General features: G+C 41.4%; 1 protein-coding gene across 1 annotated transcript in view; it reads right to left on the bottom strand.

Annotated features, from left to right (window-relative positions):
* Tmcc3 (transmembrane and coiled-coil domain family 3) overlaps positions 1 to 26,905 on the bottom strand; it is a 245,569-nt gene that overhangs the window by 190,327 nt on the left and 28,337 nt on the right. The window lies entirely within an intron of this gene.

The following is a 26,905-nucleotide window of genomic DNA, read 5'->3' as shown; positions in this document are numbered from 1 at the left end:
CTGGATGGTCTCTCTATGAGAGTTGAATATTGAAGTCACTCACTTTGATTGCATCTGGACTATCTGTCCAGTTATGTCAGCAGTGTTTGTTTTATGAAATTGGGTGCACCACTATTCAGTGCATCTATATTTACAATTGTTATATCTTCTTGATGAGTTGTTCCTTTTATTAACAGGTGGTGACTTTCTTTACCACTTCTGACTTACTGTAGCTTGACATATGCATTGTTGTATATGAGTGTCGTTAGTCCTTCTTATTCAATTCTATTTGCTTGGAATATTGTTATCAATTCTTTTACTTTGAGTCTGTGTGTGAATTTGTCAGTGAGGTGAGTTTACTATAGACATGACTATGAACCTTATATTTTAATCCATTCATCCAGTCTGCATTTCTTTTTTTTGGCGGGGAGGGTGGAATGGGGGCTTGAACTCTTTTGCCCAAGGCTAGTGCTCTACAGCTTGAGCCATAACTGGAGGTAAGAGTCTCACAGATTTTCCTGCCTGGGCTGGCTTTGAACTGTGATCCTCAGATTTCAGCCTCCTGAGTAGTAGGATTACAGACATGAGCCACCAGTGCCCAGCTTCAGTTTGCATCTTTTCATTGGAGAGTTGTCTGTTTACATTTGGTGTTATTATTGAGAAGTAAGTACTAACTTGTTCCTTAGAGGGTTTTTTTTGGTGAATGATGTTTGATTCTTTCCTAATTCTCATTTGTTTAGTCTTCTAGTGAGATTTATTCTCTTCTGAGCTCTGTGGCTATTTTTCTTCCTCTTCTATGTGTAGGGTCTCACACTTGGCTTATTTGCTCAGCTGGCACTCTACCACTTGAGCCATACCTCCAACCTGTTTTTTGCCAGTCATTTTAGAGATGGAGCCTTCTAGACTTTTCTGCCTGGGCTAGCTTCAAACTGAGATCACTGATCATTTTGTCTTTTCTTTTTTGGCACTGGGGACCAAAGCCAGGACATTGTACTTGCTAGGCAAGTGCATTGCAACTAAGCTACATCCCAGCCCTCATTGATCATTTTGAAAACCACACTTTTAAATTACTTGGCATTTAAACAATTTCAATATCTTTCTATTTAGTTATTGAAAAGTTGTAAACTTTTGGGGTAATCATATAACCTTGCTTCTTTATATTTATTTTGTCATTTGTGCATCTATTGAGATAAGTATCTCTCCCAATTTTATTTGGAGGTGGTCTTAATGAGCAATCTGTTCTTGAAGGTTCAATTCCAAGTACCAGTCAGGAGGAGAAAAAATACCTATCATAATAGCAAACTACTATTCAGACTAGTGGTGGCATTGAGGGACAGGTCAGTTAGCTGTCAGCTTCAGGGTTGTCTTTAGAGGCTGTATACATATAGCCACTGCTGGCCCAATGAGCTTTCATAGATTGTGGGCCAGGCAGGGTCTCACTTACTCTATAGGCCCCTAGTTAGTGTACCTATGACCAGTAAATGTCCATCTACAATTAGGGATGTCCACTAAGTGTGTCAAAGAACAAGGACAGCAAACAGAGCACTGAACTCTGCACTGCTCTGGGAACCAAGGGATCCTGGAATTCTGACTACTGGTTTCAGGGCATTCAGTCTAATGATAAACTTATCTTAGGAGAAAGGAGGATGGGAAAATCGAGACACCCCCTCCCACAAGGGCTCAGAACTCTGAGTTCAGCCTAGCAACAAACCACACAGCAGGGAGGCAGCACCAGAGGCTTCTGGGAACTGGTAATCTCTCCATAGAGAGTGGGACCCATGACCACAGTGACCTTCACAGTCTGGACCTCAGAGGGCCTATGTCTGGCCCTCCTTGGCTACACACAGTGGGAGAGTGTGCCCAGGTTCCCTGACTTGTGATGTTTCTGGTTTTTCAGGTCCCTAGAGTAGCTGATCTCAATTAAGAGGTCCTCTCTCAAGATGGTACCTGGCTATAGTTCTCTGCAATACAAGTAATGACAAAATAGATTTTTTTTTTCAATTCTGGGTGGCCACACAAGAGTAGTCACTGTCCTATCAAATCCCCACACTGAATTTAAGGCTTGAGAGAACTGAGGGCTTAATCCTTCAGCTAGAGCCAGCAGTCTGTGTCACCTCCGGCTACCTGATCTATCTTGTTGCTTGGCTTTGTTGCCACCCCCCACTCAGTTGGGGTTGGAGCTTTGGTCCTGCTTGTGTCCCCATGCTTTTTGTCAGCTATCCTGTCACCTTTTTTTGTGATTCCTAATGAGCGCTCTCTCTTCAGAATAGTCTGTCCTTTGTTCCCAACTCCTCTCATTCACAAAGTCACACAGAGAAAGTTTCTAATCCACTAACTATCCTGCAAAACCTTTATTTTTATTCTCGTATGTTTTTCTCCTTGTGAAATCTTCCAAGAAACTAAAGGAAGTACATAACATGCATTCACATTTTAAATAAAAGAACAATGAGGTGAACATCTGTGCACTCATGGATATTCTGAGAAACAGAATAAGAATGATCTTTGAAGCTAATGTCCTCCTATGATTCCAGCCCAGCATCCACTATTCAGATAACCAGAAATCTGAACTTTGAATTAGCCATTGCTTTGCTTTTCCTTACACTTTCATTGTGTGTGTATACACATATATGTATATATACCCTTAAGCAATAAATCATTAAAATTTGCTATAATTCCATGTAAATGAAATTATGCAGGTAACTTGTATTCCCCTGGAACTTGCTTTTCCATCTAACATTTACTCAGCGATTTATCTATGTTTACACACATCATTATACTACTTTCATTTTCATTACTGCACAACAATATTCCATTTAGGAATCTACTCAACTTATTTATTTTTCTCTTGTTTACAAAGACATGCTTCTTTTCTAGCCTGACTTCTAACCTGAGAATGAAGGTCCAAACTGAACACCTCTGAGAGCAGCAAAGAATGCTATTTGTAATTACACATAGGCATATAGCAGGTTGTATTGCCACCTTACTAATACTGAATGTTGTCTCCTGATTTCCTAATCACCCACTGAAGTGCAAAGCATTGAAACCCAAACCTGCTCAACTGATGGTGAGCTCACATTTCAAGAGCAATTAGCTACTGTATTTGCAGTGTAACCCCCCGGGAGTTAATTAATCTTTCTATCCTATGAAGAAGGAAGATAAAACCTTTATAAGGCAAAATGGAGAAGAAGCATAATTCCTAGTTTCTGCTGTCTCGCATATTCACGCTTTGTCATCATCTCTGAAGAAAATGCTAGCTACAATGGTAACAGCAGCAAAGATAAAGCATGAAGGGTCTTAAAATCCTTTTTCTGAGCCACTATAACCTCATATGTCAGGAATGGAAAATAAAGGTAGAGAGATCACTGCCTAACGTCAAAAGGCATATAACTGGCAGGCTCTCAATCATTGTTTCTCAGTAGGTGACCATAAAATTCACTGTGCAAATCAGGACATTTCTAGGAGCCAAAGGAGGTGTTATTTGCCACAGCACCAAGAAAACAGTATAGACAGGACTGAGGCCTAGTAGGACATATGACACCCTTGCCCTAACTCTGCCACATGCCTGTAAAATCTTCCAAGTGTAGATATAAATGATTTGGAGTACCAACTACAGATTAGACCTCAATCTTTGGTATGAGCACACTTTGTACCTAGAAATAAACTCCCCCATGGAGGTCACCACAAGCTGTACACTGTCTCGTGTCCTGCCCTCTTTGGTGTACCCAAAAGACTCAATAGACATCCTGGTGGCATCTTGTTACCTGGCACAGCAGGTTGGAGAGGATCATGATATGCTTCCCTGAGATTCATAATTAAATTAGAGAAAACTCCTTGCTCTCATGGCAGCTCTTGTTGGTGGCTGCCAGCAACAGAGTTAATGTCCCATTCACTGGAATGAGTATCTCTCCAAGAGGCTGTAGCCAGGCTGTGAATGGCAGCGTCTCTTCCCTTCCCTTCAATAGGACCTAAGATCCCAGGCTCCCTTCTTTCTGGCTTCTCTGTCTCGCCTTTCCTCTATCTTTCCTTTTAAAGGCTTTATCTTCCTTCACACACACACATATACACACATACACACACACACACACAGGGTTTTTTTTTGTTTTCTTTTTAAATTTAATTTTGTTGTTAGGGAAATGTACAGAGGGGTTACAGTTACATAGGTAAGGTAGTAAGTACATTTCTTGTCAAACTTGTTACCACTGACTTTATTTTTCTCCCACCTTCCCTCCTCCCTAATCTCCAACCCTGTCCCCACCCCAAGTTGTACAGTTCATTTCCAACATATTGTCTTATGAGTATTGCTGTTGCACTGGTTCACCTTTTATCCTTTGTCTCACCATTTTAATATTCCCCTTCCCTTCCCTAATTCAGATAAACATATAAACAGTACCCAAGGTAACAAAATTAAATACAGTGACAACAGAGTCTAAACCATAGAGAAGAAAAATAAAAGAAAAAATAATTTCACATAGTTCATTTTGCTTAGCATCATCTTATATGATTATATGTACATAACTATTGAGCTATTGTGATCCTCTGCTAAGACTATACACAGTAGTTTTTTAAAGCAATATTTCACATACTAAAAAAATAGAATTATATAACACTACTCCTGGAGCTGAAGCGTATGGGTATCCTTTGCTTTACCAAAAATGGTCCCAACTGCACCATTCATAGTAGCCCCACATCAGGAATGACACAAATGTCCATCAATAGTAAAACAATATGAATGCTCTACAGCCAGAAAAAAGAATGGACAAATTACTGTTACATACAAAACCAGTCTCAGAACCAAACTCTTGAAGGAAAAGGAGGGGAGGAATGAATAAGGGACTATGTATACTGTAATTTCACTTGTATGAGGCTTACAAGCAGGTGAACGTTACTGTAGTGTCAGCAATGAGAATGGCCACTGCTGTGGAGAAGATACAGGCTCTACCTAGGATGGGCCTGCTGGTTTACTTCTGGGACATCAGTAATAGTATAATCAGTGAGCCAGATGGTGGTTATGGAGATAGAAACCATGGTAATGAATCAAAGATTCATGCACATGTCTGAATGTGTGTCATATTTGAAGAAGAAAAGCTTTGCAAAACAAAACAATCTACAGTGAAAGCCTCTTGAGTCAACTCTTCCATTACATATACCAAACCATTTTTACTCTGGGATTTTCTGCAGTACTTGGTACAAATACAAGAAATAAGCTTAACCAGTGCTTGGCACACCACAAGCACTCAAAGTCATGAGCTGTTTGAATAAGTGGTCTTCCACCTACACCTGTTCTCTGCATGTTTAGGATGTATCTCCATGTAGCATATCCTCAGAACTGGCCAAGGAGATGTTGAAATGGAGGTTCCCCGAAGTAAGGTAGGGAGTGTGTGATCCTTCCTGAAGGGTACTTGGACGTACATCCCAAGAGCCCAGAATATGCCTGTGCCCAGATCCATCCTAGGGATGTATCATAAAGAGAGGAGACAAGTAAAGAAGACTGCAATGCTGTTATATATCTATATTAGAAAAGTTAAAAACCAGAACAAGCCAAGTGCTGGTGGCTCATGCCTATAATCCTAGTTACTTGGGAGGCTGAGATCTGAGGATCACAGTTCAAAGCTAACCCAGGTAGAGAAGTCCATGAAAGTCTTATTTCCAATTAACGAACAAAAAGCTGGAAGCTCAAGTGGCAGAACTAAGGGCAAGCAAGAGCTAAAGGCCTTGAGTTCAAGTCCTAGTACCAGCGCACATATGCACGCGGACACACACACACACACACACACACACACACACACACACACACACACACACACACACCAGAACAATTCATTACATCAGAAAACAGCAAGTACAACTTTTTTTTTTTTTTTTTTGGCCAGTCCTAGGCTTTGGACTCAGGGCCTGAGCACTGTCCCTGGTTCTTTTTGCTCAAGGCTAGCACTCTACCACTTGAGCCACACCGCCACTTCTGGCTTTTTCTATATATGTGGTGCTGAGGAATTGAACCCAGGGCTTCCTATATACTAGGCGAGCACTCTAACACTAAGCCACATTTCCACCGCCACAAGTACAACTTTTAATGGCACAAATAGCTGAACAAATGGGTGTATATGTGGCTCAAATAGCACATTACTTGCTTAGCAAGAACAAGGTTCAAACTTCAGTGCCACCACCACAAAAAAAGTAATAAAAAGGGAAGCCGATTTGCATCAGTTTTTAAGATAATAAGAGATATACATATATGCATATTAAATATAATGCATTTTATATATATCTATAAAGATATAGAAGAAACTAACCAAAATTTAAGCTGATTACCTCCAGATGATAGCATTATAGAAATTTTAGTCTTAAAAATATTTTCCTGCATTTTTTTCAGTGTTCTTTGGTGACTGTATAATACCTTTTACAATGAGAAATATAAGCGTTGAAGATGGAATCAGCGTCCTCTTCTTGTAAGGCCTTAAGCTCTGTTGTCAAGGTGACAGCTAACTGCAATCCATCACATTTTAGAAAGGACATTGCACAATGGAATGTGTGTGAAGGAAAGTGACTGACAGGTTGGCCGAGAGCTTCAAAAATAAGCCCCATGAGGAATGGCTGAGGAACAGAGGTATGTACCTGAAGGAAGACTAGTTAACAGTTGAAATTGCTGTCATGCAGAAGGGATTCCATGTGTTCGGAGAACTAAGACCAATGAATTAAAGCTGTAAGAAGAGAAGGGGAGTAAAGGAGCCAGCAAGCTGCATGATCCCACTAGAAACCCATTTTCTTCCTCTGAAGATGTCTCATGGATGATTTTGTGGCCTGAGCACCATCCTGAGGTTATCATTTCCAAACCACCCAGGCCTGGCCTATCTGCTCTATAAAAGATCACGAGTCACCTCTCTGTTCCTCTCTCTCTCTCTGTATATGTGTGTATAGATGTGTGGTGTGTGTGTGTGTGTGTGTGTGTGTGTGTGTGTGTGTGTGTGTGTGTGTGTATCTTTCTTTTTCTCTCTTTCTTTTTTTTTTTTTTTTTTGCTGGTCCTCCAGCTTGAACTCTGGGCCTGGACTCTGTCCTTGAGCTTCTTTTTCTCAAGGCTAGTCCTCTACTACTTGAGCCACAGTGTCACTTCTCTGGCTTTTTCTGAGTAGTTTATTGGAGTTAAGAGTCTCACACTTTCCTGCCAGGAGCTAGAATTACAGGCATGAGCCACCCACACCCACCTTAACTTTTTGTTTTTTTAAATGCCACTGGGACTTAAGCTCTGGCCTGGTTATTGTCCCTTAGCTTTTTTTGCTCAAGGCTAGTGCTCTACGACTCTTTTTCTGGCTAATTAGAGATGACATTTATGGGTTTTTCAAATGGCTTCAAACTGTAATCCTCAGATCTCAGCCTCCTGAGTAGTTAGGATTACAGGCACAAATTACCAACACCTGGCGTATTGATCCATTTTTTTCACACTTGACTATTTTTGTCCAAGTCATAATCATCTCTTCCCAATGGACTTCTGCCTCCTACTCTGGTTACCCTGCTTCAAGGCCATTAGCTACATAGAAGCAAAAGTACTGATTTTCCTAGAATGAAGTAGAAAAATCATGAGCAGACTATGGGATTCAAAGCAGAGACTTCTCTCCATCCAGTCTTAACTGGGCCCCTTCCCCCTCTATTGGGTCCTCCAACTCAACTGGCCACCTTCTAGGCACCACATTCACACTCCATTCCTTCCACCCCAGGGCACTTAGAAATGCTAAGACACCCTCTATCACCCCATCCTGACCTTCTGAAACTCAAATCTCACATGCCATTCTCCAGCTTTACTCCTCTGATAAAATCCCAATGCCTTAGAGTCTTAAGGGTCTTGCCTGACTGTGACCTAGTTATATTAGCTAGTCTACATCCACTGCCTCTACCCTCTTACTTAGAAGACTGTCTCTGAGCAGCAAAACTGTTTGACATGTGCAATTGTAAGTGTATTTCTTGTCATTTGGTAAATTATATAAAGGCAGGTCTAGCTTGAAACTGTTGAGTAAGTGACTTTTTTTCTCTTTTTTCTCCCAGTGCTGGAACTCAGGGCCTTGAACATACTAGACAAACGCTGTAGCACTGAGCTACATCCTTAGTCTTCAGTATCTTTTTTCCTGTGCTACTACCAGGATTTGAACTCAAGGCCTTGAGCTTTCACTTGGCTTTCTTGCTTATAGCTAGTGTTCTACCACTTTCAGCCACATCTCCAGTCTGGAATTTTGCTAGATAGTTGAAGATGATATTTCATGGACTTTTTGCCAGGCTGGCTTTAAACCTCCACCCTCAGATGTTAGTCTCTGAGTAACTAGAATTAGAAGTGTGAGCCTTTTGTGCCCAACTAATCTTCTTTTTAAAATACTATTTTTCCCAATGAATGGCAAATGAAAAATTTTTAAATAGGAAAATGTTAGATCTCAGCAGTAAATATTCTAATCAGTGATATTTTCTTCCTGACACAACGAAGCAAATCTGGACTTCACTCTACCTCATGATGTAGGCAAGAGTTCATGTGCTGCCACTTCCATTTTTACAAACTGGCACAGTGATTATTCTTTTCCAGCAATTGGATGCCCAGAGGCAATCTTCAGCATGTACACAAAAGAATCAATATGTACTAAACAGACTAAAAAGATGGGTCATATTGAATTCACAAAATGGCAGGGTATCAAGGAGAAGTAAATCAAGAAAATACTGGAGGACACAAGACTAATAAGCAAAAATTAAATCTTCCATAGTCTGCTTCCCTCAGAGGCATACACAGCTCTTGCTAATTTAATAAAATTGCTTCATGAGAAAGACCTTTAGAATTCTAAAACCAAAATGGTAGCCTAAGTCTCGTGTAGACTGAGGATAGAAGTACAATGAAGAAAGGTCTAGGAGAGAGCCCCTCAGCTCCCCATCCATGCTATGCTTATCAGCTGGGAGAACTTGAGGCAAGTCACATATATTCTCTGAATTTCAGTGTCTTTCCTTAAAGGGGAAAGATTGAAATGGAAAACAACTGCTAGCTCTCTACTTATTCTCCTTTTTCTCATAGTGATCTGACTTTGGTTGGAGACATTAATGTTCCAGGAAAACATTAAATTTCCCCCCACCCATCCTCCTATCTTTGCAACTAAGAAACCAAAGAGACAGAAAGACTTTTGGGTGGTTCTTCTGGGAAGTACTGAAAGCAAAGGTCAATTCATCTTCCTTCTCATTTCTTGACACAGAGATGAAATGGCCCAAGTCCTTTGGGCCTAAAGACAAGGGTAACATCTAAGGGACCATGGAGAGAAGAGCTGGTAGGAAATGGGGCCCTTATGGCCTCATGGAGACTCTACAGGTAACCCAATGGCCTTCTTCCAAATCCCCCTCTGCCAGAGGAAAGCCCTACCATCCCATTTTGTATTGCATGGATTCTGAGAAAGACCTTCCTGGCCATGTAGCCCATATTGGCCTGCTTTGAGGCTGTGGTCCTGCTCTTATCTTTTGGAGTGACATATTCCACTATGCTATGTCAATCCTATGAAGGTCTACAAACACTGGGGTTTTGCTTATGAAAATCTGAGACAAGTAGTTGTGTAAGTGGTCTGGGCCTCATTCTCTGTCCACAAAACAAAGATGCCTTCCATTCATTTAAATTTCCTTGGAAATATAGTTTGAAGGATGGAGTTGGGTACAGATTTCTATTACTTCATGACTAGGTGCTTTGGGTCCAGATGCTCAGCCTCCCTCACCATTGGTTTCTACAGCTTTAATGCATCTTACTACACAGAGCAGTTTGAGGTGAGGTGTTGAACATGAAGTTCTTAGCACACAGGTTCATGCTTATCAGCCCAGGGCCCTACTGCAAAATCTCAGCGGTTGTCATTTCATTTTTTCGTGCTAAAGGAAATGACAACCATTACTGAGCACTCATCCTGTCAGATACTGTTGAGCACTTCCACATACTGAGTTACCTGTGTCTCACGACAATATAGTCAAGCACTGTTATCTGCTCCCTTCTACAGTTGGAGAAACGGGCACAACATGTGAATCCCCTGACTTGCTATTTGGCTGGTATCTGTAGCTTGTGTGCCATTCTCCTCATGTGCCTGGCAAGCTTCCTCAGCCCATGCCCTGCATCATCTTCATCTCAGCATCTTTGCAGGCCATTGGCAGGGTATCATACCACTGGGGGCCCTCTACGAAGCTGGGACAATTGGACAATTGATGGCAGACAAAGAAACCTGAGCATTTTCCGAAGCAGCACCAACATTGTCAACTGACCTTAAGGTAGACCATTTGTTTGCTGAACCAATGTGAGCCTGATGTATAACCCAGAGAGCCCTGCCACAGGGAGCAGAGGACACCTTTACCCAAAGTGCATCCATTGTCTTCAGAGCCAAGCCCTGAGGCCTGGAAGAATTCTGAGGACAATTCTGACCAATGCTTACATGCTTCCACAGTCCCAACCCTCCAAGCTTAAAGACTTCATCATTGCATCAACTTAAAATACCTGCCAAACAGAACCAAATGGGCCATCTTGCTGGCTTAAAGAGAGCAACCTTTGCTTCTAGGTGCTGACAAACCATGACTTTCTTCTACACAACTGTTCACCTTGTCCTCCTAGGGTCTCTGAGAATGCCACTCTGAAAATTAGGTGCCAGGCATGCAGGTGATATGAGTAAACCTCATTAACATCGCCTCCATTAATTTAGAATACGTGATCATGCTTTGTGCTGAATTTTATTTCTCTATTTGGATCAAGAAGGAAAAGGCATATGTAAAATAAATGATCGATGTGTAACATAGACCAACTCATCTCTCTGCTATTACTGTAAATCTATGATGTACCAGCTCGAGGGTAGTAGCCATAGTATTGTGTTTTTCTCATTAAGAGAACTTTGTAATGCAGGAAGTAATGTCTCCTTGTTAAAACAAGTTAGGAGTCTGGAAAATTAAATTATGGTACATCCATACAACAGAATGCTCTGCGACTATAATAAAACCAGTGGGGCAGATCTGATGGTGCTAACATGTTAATGAGAATGAAAAAGGCAAGAGATGGAACTTCTTGAAAACAATATATATATATATGCATATATATTTAAAATAAGAGATGATAATGATATACCCATACATTCGTTGATATGAAGGGAAAAATTGTAGGAAAGAAAAGTAGAAAAATAGGATGGTCTGGAATAGGAAGGAAATGTTTCCTATTGTACTTTGGTAAAATGGGATTCTTCACAATTTTCACATTATTTACATAATAGTTATTAATTAAAAGGGTTTAGTATTACATATAATTTATTGGCCCTTGCCTATCATAATATCAACATGTAAATGAAATCCCATAAATATTGACTGCATGAATGTGAATAAGTGATGCTACTAACTACCACAGAAACATATTTATCTTTTCTGATCACTACAGCAGGTCTTACCCTAAAACAACATGCAAAGCATACTATGGAATGAGTTCAAGTTGCTGTGTACTTAACAATACAGCTACAACACTTTTCTTTTATTCGTCTTGCTTTCTTCTTTCCCAAGCTCTGCTCTACACAAACACACACACACACACACACACACACACACAGAGACCTCACACACAACAGATTTTCTCTTACATGCACACACACATACACATACACATACACAACTACTATTATTATGACAGGTTCAAGTTGTCCAATAGTGTGTGTGTGTGTGTGTGTGTGTGTGTGTGCGCACCAGTCCTGGGGCTTGAACTCAGGGCCTGGGAGCTGTCCCCGAGTTTCTGTTTGCTCAAGGCTAGCGCTCTAGCACTGAGTGATAGCTCTACTTCCAGCCTTTTCTAAGCAGTTTAGATATAGGAGTCTCACAGACTTTCCTGCCTGGGCTGGCTTCAAACCCCACAATCCTCAGATCTCAGCCTATTAAGCAGCAAAGATTACAGGCATGGGCCACTGGTGCTCAACGTGTCCTCTAGCTTTTTAGACTCAGGTTGATTGGAAACAAACTGGTCTATAGCCACAAATGACTATTTGATTGGTACTACCCATCATCTCCTCCAGGTACATTTTGAAAATAGTTGGGCCAGATTCATTTGAAAACAGGTACTTTATTCTTAACAGCAATCACAAACATGTCTTAACAGACAGCATAGCCTGTAGCATGGTGAAGGCCTCCCAGCACAGAACTGGCCAGCCCAAGTTCTTAGGTAAACCTGGCACGTCTAGGCTGCTTCTTCCTGCTGCTCTCTCCCTGTGTGAGTGATGGCAGGCTGGGGAATTGGAAACTGACAGTTCTGTTTTCTCAGTGCTGATAAAGGGGAACAAATTGCATATTTGCCCTGATTCTGCAGTGTGCTGTTTTAAGTTGTGTGGTTCTTTTCCCCTCCCAACCCCCCAGTAGCGGCAACTAGGAGGGAAAAAAAGACATCTGGTAACTTCTTAGGGAAGATCTTGACATATTTGTGGGTATAACTCTATTCAATCTGTTACGTAAATAAACCCCAGGCAATTGCATCAATTAAAATTCTTCTTAAAGATGGTTTTAACAAAAGCAATATGTTAGAAGCCAGAGCCCAATATCATAATAATCATAAGAGCCACCATGCACAGAATACCCACCAAGTGCTGGGACCATACACAGTGCTTTGCAGGTAAGCAGTGGTTAATCTGTCACCGCTTTAAGAGGTGCCACTGTTACCCCTTTGGCAAACTAAGAAACTAAGGTTCACTGAGATGAAATAGACTGGCCCAAAGTCATTTAGAACATGAGTGAGAGAACTGAGATTCAAACTCAGACCTGAACTCCAAAGCATTCTGGGACATCGTGTTCTATTTATAGACAACAAGCTCCTAAGGGAAAAGATGGTCTTAGCCAGGAAAAGAGCCAGGGGTTCTATGGTCAGAATTACTCTTCTATGGCTTTCCGCATCCAGGTCAGGTGTGCCAGAGAAAACAGCAGAGCTGGTGTTAGAAATCCTGGAAATGCCATCCTGGTTCTACCATGAACCAATCTGCTTGTATCACTTCACCTGCCCAGGGTTTGTTCCGTGCAGCTGCAAGACACCACAGTTGCATTAGACTACCCTGGCTCTAAAACGGAGCTTGCACAAGGGCAGGGGCGTGGAGATAATCCCACTGGCACCACACAGTAAGAAAAAGCTGGATCTAATCCACAGGGTACACAATGTGCATACAATGTCCACTTTGCAGAGAAAAGCCCTGACAGATGGCATCAATTGGCAGCCAGCTTCCATTGTAATTGCACCAATGACCTCTAGTGGCCATTGCTAAATCCAGTAAATTTTTGGCTACACTTTTTTTGCTTGCAGTACTGGGATTTTAAACTCAGGGGGGCCCCATGCTTGTTCAATTTGCTTGCTAGGCTGATGCTTTACCACTCAAGCCACAACTCAGGCTCAGGTTTTAGCTGATTGTTTTGGAGATGGAATCCTACAGACTTTTTTCTGCCTGGATGAGGTTTGAACCCTGAACTTTCAGGTCTCAACATCCTGAATGCTAGGATTACAGGAATGAGAACCTGGCGCTTCCCAAAGGCTTCCACTCGCCTTTGAAAATTTACCTTTCACTTGAGTTCTGACATTCAATTCTTTGCCTCACGGATTGCTTGCTCCTTCCAAGTTTCATCCACTATATCATCCTCATCCTCCCTGCTCCCCAGAGCCCCAGGACTGAGAGCAGGATCTCTTGTGTAAAATGAAGTTCTTGGTACTCTACAACTTTGTAGATTACAGTGCATTCTACATGCTGATGGCTGCTGTGGCTATCTCCAGTCCAGCCCAGACTCATAAACTCAGCTACCTATTCAGTGTTGCTATTAGGATGGCTAGCAGGGGTCAACAGGGGTGTTGGTCCTTAAAGTGAGCTCTATAAAGTGAGCTCTGCCCTTAGGAAAGGACCATTTCAATAAGTGGGGACTTGGTCCTCATAAGTACTGAAGACAAAGGGCTAACCTGATTCTATCTAAATGAGGGCATAAGCCAAAATGCACCCCCAATTCTCCTTCTGATCTCATCTCTATCACTCTTCTCTTTCCTACCCCATCTGCCACTGAGCAGCCCCAAGAATGCACATCCTATTATGCCTTCAACTAGCAACATCTCTGCCAGGGGCCCAAAAGCTCCCTGCGCTGTCTCCCTCAGTATTTATTCCATTATTACCTCTGTGTCAGGGCCTTGCCCTGGTCATTCTTTCAAACTGCAACCTGGCCCTCAGAGTACTTTTTCTTTCCCCTGCTTTATTTGCCTCATAAAATTTCACCATCTGATTTATTTTATCCTTGTATTTCTTTATTGCCTACATTCCCCAACTAGAACATTCTGAAGGCCTTGTCAGTCTTGTTCACACTGATGTGTCTTCAATGCTAAGACCAATATCTGCAACCCATAGGCAGTCCTTGGAGGGGAAACCTTTTTAATCGATAAGTACCCTCACATAGCTTCAGTACCCCAGGGCACACACAGCTGTTTCTCCGTCAGAGACAGGAAATGATGAAATGCTCCTCTCAGACACTAGTTTCTTTTCCTCATGGCTAAAAATCAGCAATTGCCTTGGGATTCAAGGATAAATGTCTATGTGTTCCATCTAGACTTCACAGTCCCAGATAACAAAGGGGAAATGTGAAATGTTTAAATACAACCTTTTAAAGTATTCAAATTAGAATCTCTGTGTTGTTTTCATATATAGAATCATTTGTAACATATTGATGACATATAATATACATTTGCATATTCTTGTTTTTAAGTTTGGGAATCAGTCATGTCAGAATTCCTATAACAATAGGAAACGCATCTTTACAATTATGTTATTTATCCACTGGCAGGTTGTGATGTATGATTTCTCATTGTGATTTGTTTTGGTTTTGAAAGTTGGAAATCTTTCACCCACTATGACCCGGTAATGCCAAAAGTTCTTACCAAGAATGTTACTCAGCTTTTCATAGCTGTAACAAAATGCCTGAGATAATCAACTTATACAGAGAAAAGGTTTATTTTTAATTCACAGTTTCAGAAATTTCAGTCCGTGGTCAATTGGACCTATTCCTTTGAGGCCTGTGACAAAGCAGAATGGTGGAGCAAAGCTGTTCACCTCATGGTGACTGGGAAAAGAGGAAGAGGTAGGGTCCTACTATTCTCTTCAAGGGCATACCTTCAATGACTATAGGACTACACCCACTAGGCCCCACTCCTGAAAGTACCTACCATCTCCCAACAGCACCAAGCTAGACTAAGCCTTTATTTATAGCATGTGAGCCTTAGGGAGACATCTCAGGTCAAGTCATAGTACCAAAGCTCAGACATTAACATCAAAGAGTCTAAGTCTAAGTCACAGACATTACATCGGTCAGATCTTTGACATTAACTTAATTTCTGGGACACTAATAAACTTCCTTCAAACCATTAAAACACATTAAAAAACAATACACATCTGATAAAGTTGAATTCATTCCAAGTAAGCAAGCTCGGTCTATCATACACAAATCAATAAATGCCAATAAATGTAACACAGGATATAAACAGAATCAAAGACAAGAATCATGTAATCATCTCATCCATGTGAAATAAATCCCTTGCAGAACATGGATACTTATGGGAAAGACAAGGAAGGGGAGGTGGTAAACAGAGAGTGAAGAAGGGTAAATATGATCAAAATACTTTATGTGCATGTATCAAAATGAAGTGATGAAGCTTGTTAAGACTGATTTGGGAAGTGGGGAAAGAAATGAGAACATGACAGAGGAGATGAGTCTGATTTAAAAAGTTAAACATAAAACATAACATCATAAGGCTTTTGTAAAGAAACAGGTATATCAAGACATTGCATTGGTATGAACTTAAATATATAATATTTAAATATGTAAAATGGGAAAAATAAATAAAAGCCAGGCTCTCAGGAGTGTTGTCACACATAATAATAGTACAGCAGAAAGATCTACAAGTCACCCTTCCACTAAAGAAAGTGTTAAGTGTGACTAGAATGAGTCAGGTAGGAACTCTGGACCCTAAGAAGATGCTTGTAGAACCAAGGGATGCCTACAAAGGGAAGGACTGCCTGTCTTTCCTGAGGGACCAGCTCGTGTGATCCTGCTAGCAGCCCCCACGATGGAGCAGCTGGCTGGTACCAGGTGTGCAATGAGACCTTGTCTTCCAGAATTTACATTTACATTTGGTTGGTCTGGCAGTGCCTAATGAACTGATACAGATGCCCTCCTTGGTTTTGGCCCTGATAGCAACAACAGTTCCCCTGAGAGATTCTATTGGAAACTTTTAAGAAATCTCACATTTCACACCCATCCCACCCCACTCTGCTTTTTAGAAGCGAGGCATTTAAGGAAACCTTTGTCAGGTCACTGGCTGACCACAGAGATAAAAGAACAGAAACTTCAGTGACTACACAAAACAAGAAACACATTGTCGGCAAAAAAAAAGGAAAAAGAAATAGTTTAGAAGAGTCACAAAACATCAGCCCTCAGCAACAGTCAAAAAAAAGTCAGTAAATCCCTGAGGTATGTTAGACTCGGTTCCCAATATGAAAAATGCTTAGGACAACATGTAGCACATAGGGAACACTCAAAGAATATTTCCCAAAAACATTCCTTTTGTCCATGTTACCTAGGGAGCATTATCAGTTGTTTGCACAGCCCAACAAACAAATGAGCATCTCAGTACTATAGCACAGCAAGTATCAAGGTGGATTTAGGGAAGAGACACTTCCAGATTACTCTGAGGGCTCAGATGAGCAGTTAGGTCTGGCTTCTCGCTGTCCTATCAACTTAACCTGCTTTTCAATGAAGAATTTCCTAGGGACACTGCCCTTGGTTTACCTTTAAAGCTGGTTCAACAAAGGCAGCATGGGATTCAAGACCAGGGCCTAGCAAACACAGGCCTACAGGGCCCTGACCCAGTGGTCATTTCAAAACAATAACCCCAATGTTCTATGGTAAAGGAGAGTCCAGAAAGGAGAGTCCTCATTGTCCTATGACCAGGCCAAGACAAGTGTCCTTGCACCAGCTTTCCTCTATTTGCTTGTGAAATCCTTCGGCCCCTGCCCTGGAGAGGGCATTAACAGCAACTAGAGGGACATGCAGACCTTTCCAGGAGCAGTGTCATACTGCTGCCCTCAGAAGTGCTCTGGGTAAATTATCTCAGGACTAGAAAGCACCTCAAAGGTACACAAGAGGTATTTTCTCTTGAACTATAAAACAAGATGCAAGAAGCCACTTTCCCTGTCATGGCTGAAGAAGTGATAAGTGTCTGGAAGACTGTACCTCTTCATCATTTGAGACTAGGGAACAGCAGTTCCATCATCTTTCCATTCCCAGAATCAAACTGGCCCAATAACAGGCCCAGAACTGGCCAGAAAAAAGGTTGTTGAATAAATCCACTATTTACTGACCCTAACTGTCAAAATAGGACCAATCTTGGCACATGCCTGTAATCCCAGCATTTAGGAGGCTGAGGCAGGAAGACTGTGAGTCTAAGGCCAGCTTAGGCTACAGAGTGAGTTCAAAGCCAGCCTGGGCAACATAAAATTTTATGTCTTAAAATATTTTTGCAAATTAGAAGTTTAAAACGAAAGCCTGTATTTAGAGGAGAACAAAGTAATTGTAAAAATCAGCTATATATTGCATTCTTCTTTGGGAGTTTTAGGCAAGATAGCAGTGTCTCCAAATTAAAGATGTGGTCTGTAAAATCTGCTTTATTGCTCACTGTTAGGAATCAACGATTGATGCAAATCCTCACTGTCATAAAATATTTACTGTGTTTTCTATTTATAAAGCCAGAATAAAAAATAACAGTTACCCCAATGCCTTTGTGTAAGGATTAGATGGCTAACACACATATAACACTTAGAACCAGTCACCACTTAGGAAATGTTGGCTATTATTTATTTCTATTATCAGACACGTTCTTGGTTAACATTCTATTAGACCAAGTTTAAAATAAAACTTCATTTAATTAATCTGCCTAGAAAAGAATGAACAAAAACAGGATGTATATACAATCTGTCCCCTTGACAGCAAAATTTGTGCTCAGAGCTTTAGATGCCTGCTAAGAACCATTAGTAAATTCACAGCCTTTCAAGTGTTTCTTTTCTAGGATATAATATTCCCTTGAAACAGAAATATATATATATGAACCCCTTCCCTCCATATATATGTAAAGCAGATCCTAAAAGATACGAAAGAACTGATTCAATAACTTCACCAATAGATTTCTTAAAGAAACAAACAAACAGTAATTTTTACCTTCTCTTTAGGCCAGATATTGTTCCTAATCTCCTAAGGTCTTGCTCACTTTGGTTTGATAAGAGCCCCTGAGTGTCTGAGAGCTTCAAATGACTGGTTGGGTTAAAAATAATTGCTTAGAAAACAAAGCCCTGAAAAACAAAAAGCAGAAGTATTTATGAAAGTGCTCCATTCACAGTGACCCGGGCAGTGGGTGTTTTCCTGTCTTTCAGCTCACCATCCCCCAGTGAAGAAATTCCCAAACGGCTATCCTGCAGGCGGCCCAGCCACAGGGGACATTGCCATCAGGTAAGTCTGGGAAACATGCTCTACTTCTCCCTAGGAAGGACATAATGTTGTCTCACATCTTAAAATCCCTGAGCCCCTGCCAAGGGCCTGTGAGGTTGTATTTAACCCACTGTTTGCCAACTTAACTTATCCAAAGACTCACTTTCCCAAAGAACACCTACTAGATTCTACTTGGTTTGGGAAATCACTGAAACAATCAATCCCTTCATCCCACCTATGGGATGATGGGAAATGACTGTGACTCATTTGCCAGACCTGGCCCCTTCTGCACATAGGTAACAGCAGACAGAAAAGAATGTGGACCTTGACTGAGGCCTACTTCTGTGAAGAGCTATATCATGGGCCAAGTCAAAGGGTCCATCTGCAATGTGTCCCACACCCAAGAAGCCACAAGATAGCTCACACCAAGCAGATTTCAGAAGATGGGGAGGATAAAAAAAAAGGGAGGCAAAGGCATTAGAGTGGTCCTGTCAACAAGAGAAGTTTAACACACCTCCTGTTTTGTAAGTCAATTAAAAGACTCTGGTAGGTTATGATCTACTTAGAATATGCCCACAGTCACCAGGAATTGATGCCAGATTAATGGGGTCATGCATAAAGAAGCATGAGTGGATGGTAAGGATTCTTGTTAAACTCATCACAAAGACTCCAATCTTTAGAGTATAATCTTAGTTCTGTAACTGGAAGCATTTACACAATCTTCCATGTCTGTTTGTAATGTCAGTTTCTTTTGTTCTAGCAGCAGACCACCCAGAATGTTAAGGATTCAGGAAAGCATCTTGTCTCCCCACAACTGTAACTGTCCCAAACCCCTTCTAGACTCCCAAGTAACCAAATTTACTAAGGCACAGCATCAGCAGGAAGCTGGAATTTCTGAAATACCAACAGTTCCACAGAATAAAACCACCCCCACATTATGCAACTCCTTGCTAGTAACTTGGGCCTGAGTAATCCTCAAGGCAGGCCAGGGAGGTGCTGGGATGGGGCGACTTGGCTTGAATGGCTAACAAACTCATATTCAATGTTCCAACATTTCTGACCAAAATTTCTGTAAGGATGACAATGTTCTGTAACACATTGTCCAATATACCACCTATCAGCCATCTGGTCACTAAAATATAACTCGTACAACCAAAAAAACTTGTGTTTTAATTTTCAAAATGGCTAGTGGCTACTGGGAAGGCAACTAGCCTATGCAGTCCAAACCCTTCTGCATGAGTCCCCTTAGGACGGGGATGGTTAGGGACCAGGGAAGGCACTCCTGAGGTTCTGAAAAAGACTATTCTACTTAGCAAAGGAAAAGAGCAAAACAAGCCCTCTTGCCCACTGCTCTTCATGTCTAAGCGAAGGATGCTCCTGACTAGCTGCACTCACATTTTACCAAATGGAGAAGCTAAAATACAGATCCATTCACGTGTTCAAACAGTAAGTGCTACTGTGGAACCTCTACCTATGTGAAGGGTTTTCTATGCAGCCTTTACAATGGTTCTCCAAAATAGACATTACTATCTCTCATTACAGATGTGGAAACTGAGGATCAAAGAGGTTAAGTAGCTTCAGTTGGTGGAGTTGGGATTTTAACTTAGATCTGTCTTCAAAGTCTGAACAAAGGCTGTAGGTGTGGCTCAAGTACTAGAGTGTCAACCATGAGCCAGAAAACGAAGTGAGAGCATAGGGCCCTGAGTTTAAGCTCTAGTTATTTGCACACTCACACACACAAACACAGCCCAAACTTGAGATTGAGTCTTTAGCAAAAATAAGCCTTCCTTAAGTAACAAGGTTTTTATTACAATGACTATCATTATTACATTGTTTTTGCTGTACTGGAGCTTGAATTCAGGACCTCAGATTCATTAGGCAGGTGCTCTACCACATCTCTAGCCCTTTTCCCATCAATTAATTTGAAGCCAGCTTCAGTCTATGTTCCTCCTAACTTACTCCCTCATAGCTGGGACCACAGGTGAATGCTACCATACCTTGCTTGTTAAGAATGGGGTCTCACTAACAACTATTTTTTGAGCATCTGTTTATATGCATAAGGTTATAGTAAGTGCTAGGAAAGGAGAGGGAGCTACAAAGAGAAACAAGAAAAACTAACAATACCCTATGGGCTCATTATTCTTCAATATCAAGGTTATATTAATTATTCAATTATAGAGGGCTCCTCTTGCATATTTCAGCAACCAACTAGCCTAGAATAAAATATATTTAATAATTTTATCATTGCAAAAATACATAGAACCAGCTGGGTGCCAGTGGCTCATACCTGTAATCCTAGCTAAGGCTGAGATCTGAGGATCGTAATATAAAGCCAGCACAGGCAGAAAAGTTCATAAGACTCTTATCTCCAAGTAACCACCAGAAAACTGGAAGTGGAGCAGTGGCTCAAAGTGGTAGAGTAGAGTGCTAGGCTTGAGCAAAGGAAGAGACAGCACCCAGGCCCTGAGTTCAGTCCCAATGACCACTACCACCACCACCAAAAACAAACAAACAAACAAACAAAAAATAGAACCACAATTGTTAGGAAAGGAGAGGAGAACAGAAAAGGAATAGACCAGACCAGACTCGATCTTCAACAGGCTAGGACTGTTTCTTGCCAGTAAGGGGCAGAGACCTTCCTATGCATATGGAGGTTGTGCAAGGTACTAGATTTGGGGTCCCACTTATGTAGGTCTTAACAAGGAAACAAAGGAGTAAAGATCAGGCTGTAGTTACTAATGGGGCTGAGGTGGATACTTTTAGTTAGGTCCAGAGTGAAATGTCTCCCCTGGAGTAATGGGGACTTCCAGCTGAGCCCAGGTCGGAGTGACCTGCATAGGCAAGCAGCTGAAACTGCACCTGGTGTTTTGCTTGACCTGGGGGAATAAGGTGGGAGTCAATCCTCAAAAATCACAATCTAGAAAAGAAAAATAGATAGGCTGAATTTCATCAAAATGAAAAGCTTTTCTGCAAAGGACATCAACAAAATGAAAATGATACCCAAGTGAGTGGGTCCTTGTTCTCTTGAACAGGATAGAAATAAAGCCAGAAAGGTCGAAAATTCAAATAAGGCAAAGGGCAAACAAATGCATCAGTGGTACTCACTAGACACTATGCTGAAAATGAACTATACAACTTGTGGGCAGGGAGAGGGACAGGGGAAAACTGGGAGCGAGGAGGGAAGGGAAAGGGTGACATTGTCCAAAGAGAAATGTACTCATTGCTTGACTTATGAAATAGTAACCCCACTGTATATTACCTTTACAATAATGTTTTTTTTTGTTTTTTTGTTTTTGTTTTTGGCCAGTCCTGGGCCTTGGACTCAGGGCCTGAGCACTGTCCCTGGCTTCCTTTAGCTCAAGGCTAGCACTCTGCCACTTGAGCCACAGCGCCACTTGTGGCCGTTTTCTGTATATGTGGTGCTGGGGAATCGAACCCAGGGCCTCATGTATACGAGACAAGCTCTCTTGCCACTGGGCCATATCCCCAGCCCTACAATAATGTTTTTAAAAGAAAGAAAATGTGAATAAGGGAAAGTTTATTTAAAAGTTAAAGAAAGTAGCAGAAAGTTTCTATCTGGAGAGGGGACTAGAGGAGTTCAGTGGTGTCCTCTTGGAGGGCAGTTTTTATAGTACCAGTATCCTCTCATTTCTGCTCCTACCCTTGGCTTTGCACTGACTGCTTGATAGCTTAGGTGTGCACAGCTCTGGCTCTTTCCATTGGTTGAGTGGGCACCCAAGGCATTACGGGAAGAAGAGCTTCTGCAAACAGAAGCATTTAAGCCAGAGCCCAAAGCACTATGGGAACAAGAAACATCATGATGGGACACATGTTATCAGCTATGTGTTAGGTCACTACTTTTTACGTCCATCTACCTAATAGTTCCATTCTCTCTCAAAAACACAATCCATAGCAGGGCACCAATGGCTCATGCCTGTAATCCTCAGGTAGTTGAGATCTGATGATTGAGGTTCAAAGCCATCCCAGATAGGAAAGTCCATGAGACTCTTATCTCCAATTAACTACCAAAAAGACAGAAGTAGAGCTGTGGCTCAAAGTGGCAGAATGCTAGCTTTGAGCCCCAAAAAGTTTGGGGACAGAGCCCAAGCCCTAAGTTCAAGCCCCAGGATCAGCAAATACAAATACACACACACACACACACACACACACACACACGTGCGCGCGCGCACACACACACACACAAACACAACCCATGATATGTGAGAGAAATCATATTTCATATTTTTACCCAAGTTTTTACCCAATTTTAACCAAAACTCAATAATAAAAAGACAAATAACTATGCATGCTTTTTTTTTTTCGGCGCTATGCATGCTTTTGTATGACTATATTTCCATTCTCTTTGTTCTATAGCTGGGTCATGTGGTAATTCCATGCTTAGTATCCTGAGGATACCTCAAACTAGTTTCCAAAAGAGCAGCAGCATTTTACATCCCCATCCACTGTATTAGCACTTGCTTTTTATCTCTTTTTATGTTCACCACTCACATGAGTATGAAGTGGGCTCTCCCAAGACTTCCATTGGCATTTCCCCATCATTAATGATGTTTAGTATATCTTCATGAGCTCATGTTATCTATGTATTATCTTTGAAGAAATCCCATCTCAAATTCTTTACCCATCAATTGTAATGTTTTATATATCTTGGATCCAAGTTCTTTGCCAGGTATATGACCATATGATTTGCAAATACATTCTTCTGTTCTGAATATGCTCTTCTCTGAGTCAAATCAAGTTCTCCAGCAAACAACCTTTCTTTTCCCCTCAGAAAAAGGTAAGTTCATCTTAAGGAAACATCTCATTTTCTGATGAGAAGTGGTTACATTAGTTTGAAACCTACATCACAGAAAGTACCCAACTAACTTGTAACTAATTGTGTAGACTGCAGATTGGTAAGAAACATTAGAGCTGAGACAGCTAAATATAATGTTTTTCTCCTTTGTGATGAAGTCTTACTCTGTTGCCCTGAGTGGTCCTGAACTAGGCCAGGCAAGCTTCCTGCCTCAGCCTCCTACGTAGACTACGGTGTGCATCACTGCACCTGGATTTGCATAGATATTTTTAATGGGGAAACAAACCACCTTCTTATCTTTTCCCCACTATTTTGTTTTAATTCTTTCATTGTCATTTTTCCTAAGTGGATCTAAGTACTCCATAATCATCTCAATGCAAGCAGATGGGGCAATGATCTGGAAAATGTGACTTGATCAGAAATAACAGAAACACATACAAATAAGCTATGCTACCCCTGGACCAGAAAGACTTGAGGACTATGTAGGCATACCTTCAGAAATCCGAATAGCTTTCACCCCTCTGCCAGGGTACCTGCCTCCCACACAACTGCCGTTGTGAACCAAATTCAGAATACATGAGGGTAAGAAGAGCCCTGGGTGTGTAGGAACTAAATATGCAAACTTCTCTCTCAATAGAGAGAAAGGCAAAGAAAAGAGAAGAAATAAGATTCAAAATAATCCCAAAGACAAAATTCTGGGGAAAACACAACAAGATAAGCACAGTATGTTCTCAAAAGATGCTAGTTATTCTTATCATTAAGGGTAAATAATAATAAGTGGATATCCCTGCATTTCTGTTTAAGACAGCAAGGCTTTAAGAAGAAATGGTAGAGAATTGACTTGATCAGTATCAGGAGGAAAAAATATGGAATTTTGGTCAACCGAAAACTCAACAAGTACAAATAGTACAAGAACGTCACTTAATAATTAATACCACCAGATAGTCCTTGATCAACAAACCCAACCACATCTGACATGGAGGCTGGATTTGGGCACATAAGACACAGACAACCTAAATTATATCTAGCAATAAATGTTCAGGCTCACTACACATCTGGAAACTAAATTAAGTATACAAGCAAATGAAAATAGGAAGGAATTTGTAGAAATAAAAGTTTAAGACACTCTTAAATATTTGAGGAAGCACAAATAAAGAGTGGCGGTAGGCATTTTATATCACCAAAAGTCGAAAATTATAGGCAAAGCTAAGTTAGGCTTCATATAGGAAATTGTGTGTGTGTGTGTGTGTATGTGTGTGTGTGCGTGTGCATGTGCATGTGCTAGGACTAGACTCGAACTCAAGTCCTCATTCTCTTGCTCAATTTTTTAACTCACAGCTGACACACTATCACTGAAACCATACCTCCAGTTCAGGCATTTTGCTGGTTAGTTGGAGATAAGAGTCTCATGAATTTGTCTGCCCAGGCTAGATTTGAATCGTGAGTCTCAGGTCTCAGTCTCCTGAGTTGTTAAGGTTATAGGCATGAGCTACCAGTGCCCAGCTATGAAATAATATTCTAGTATTTAATATGATGTGTGGGAAGCACATATGTGTGGCTCTTATCAACCACAAGAGCCATCTAAGGAATCCTCTGCAAGCAAAAGGATGCACTTCAAAGCTTTAAAACATCATTGACAATCTGTACACCTATGAGAGGTTGAGGGCCATTAGATGAGCAGACAAGAGTGCTGTGCAAACTTCTCCCCAGCTCATCTCTGCAGGATGAGTGGTGAAGGTTTGAAGCCCTCAATAGGGCTCTTTAAAAAAAAAGCCCTGAAACATAAGAAACTGTAGACCCAGTTCAGAGGGTAGAATTTTGGTGAGATTCACTGCATAAGTCATTAGGCCAAATACAGGAACATGATAGAGAAGAAGGATAACTTTTTGCTTCAATTTTATTTATTAAAAACAATTTGTTGCCAGTCATGGTGACACATAACTATAATCTCAGTGCTCTGGAAGCTGAGAAAAAGAAAATCTTGACTTGGAGGTCAGCCTGGCCTACAGGACAAGTTTAAGAGGTCAACATCATGAGACCTTATCACAGAATAAAGTGGAATTTGTTCAGAGGTGGACAGAGTGAAGCTTGTTATAATCCTGAGTTTCAAGACAGCCTAAACTACATAGTGAGATTTTTTTTTTAAATGTTTTCAGCCAGGCATCGGTAATTCACGCCTGTAATCCTAGCTGCACAGGAGACTGAGATCTAAGGATCATGGTTCAAAGCCAGTTTAGGCAGGAAAGTCTGTGAGACTCTTATCTCCAATTAACCACCAGAAAACCAGAAGTGGTGTTGTGGTTCAAGTGGTAGAGTGCTAGCCTTGAGCTGAAGAGCTCAGGGATAGCACCCAGGCCCAGAATTCAAGCCCCACAACCAACTAAAAGTAAAAATAAATAAATATTTTCAGATATGTCAAATTTGGAGCTGTAAGTACTCAAGGTTCTATATGGCTCTGGAGGTATTTTATCTATAGGGTAATGGAGTGTGGACTCTACCCTCATTTAAAACCCAGCTCTCCTGCTAACTAGCTGCCCTGAGCATGTTACCTAAACCAAATCAATGTAGACCACAGATTCGTTTAAAGTAGCATGCTATCTATAGCACATTGCAAACACTCAGCAACTGGAATGTTATTATTTTTCTTTTTTTATGCTTTCTTTATTGTCAAAGTGAGTACAGAGGGGTTACAGTTTCATATGTAAGGCGAGTACATTTCTTATCCAACTTGTTACCTCCTCCCTCATTTTCCCCTGCCTCTCCCCTCCCCTTTCCCTCCCCCCCATCAGTTGTGCAGTTGTAAGTTTTGCTGTTGCATTGGTTTGTCTTTTTGTCCTTTGTCTCTCGATTTTGGTATTCCCTTTCCCTTCCCTAGTTCCAGCTGAGTTTCACGACAACCCTCATTTATTATTTTGAGGATCTAAATTTTGCCATAAAGCCCCACACATCATTTCTCCAGAGGGAACAAAAGTTCTACTCTCCTCCGGCTCAAAGGAGGTATTTTCCAAATCGACAATAGAAAGAAACAGAAATAGGTGCATTCCTGTTGCTTGTTTCTAAGAGAACAGGGCAGAGAAGAACATGTCAACCTCTCCTAGGAGACACGGCGAACAGAAGAGGAAAGAGTAAGAAAAGTGAAGCCATGCGCAGGAGCAGCTGGCACGCAATCATCATTTTCTAGCCCCAACCAGAACACAGCCGTCACCCGGAGTCCAGCAAAGGCCCCTGCTACATGCTGGCTGCTTCCTGGGTAGCAGCTGAAACCCAGCCAAGTTCAAAAACCCCTCTTTTAGTTGTTCTAAAGTCTATGTGAAAAGGGAAGAGAAACTATGGGGATGAGTTCCCCCGCTCTGAAGGGCAAACATCTAGTTCTCCTTTTCCTTTCACGGAGCAGGGGGTGGAAGGACAAGTCCCGGGAAGGTGTGAGTGGTGCCAGGCACACTTCATCACTGACATCAGGGGAGGCCAAGTGGTCACCTGTGGCTTGACTGGCCCAGCCCACTAGCCAAGCACACTCAGGTGCAGCTGCAGAACTCACTGTTCTGGCATGTCCAACAAGCCACACACCGCACACAGCATCTGGGAAGAGGCTTTTTAACAAGCAGGAAGGGATACCA

This window comes from Perognathus longimembris, chromosome 1, assembly GCF_023159225.1.
Source record: "Perognathus longimembris pacificus isolate PPM17 chromosome 1, ASM2315922v1, whole genome shotgun sequence".
NCBI lineage: Eukaryota > Metazoa > Chordata > Mammalia > Rodentia > Heteromyidae > Perognathus > Perognathus longimembris.
This window is presented reverse-complemented; position numbering and strand designations above follow the sequence as displayed.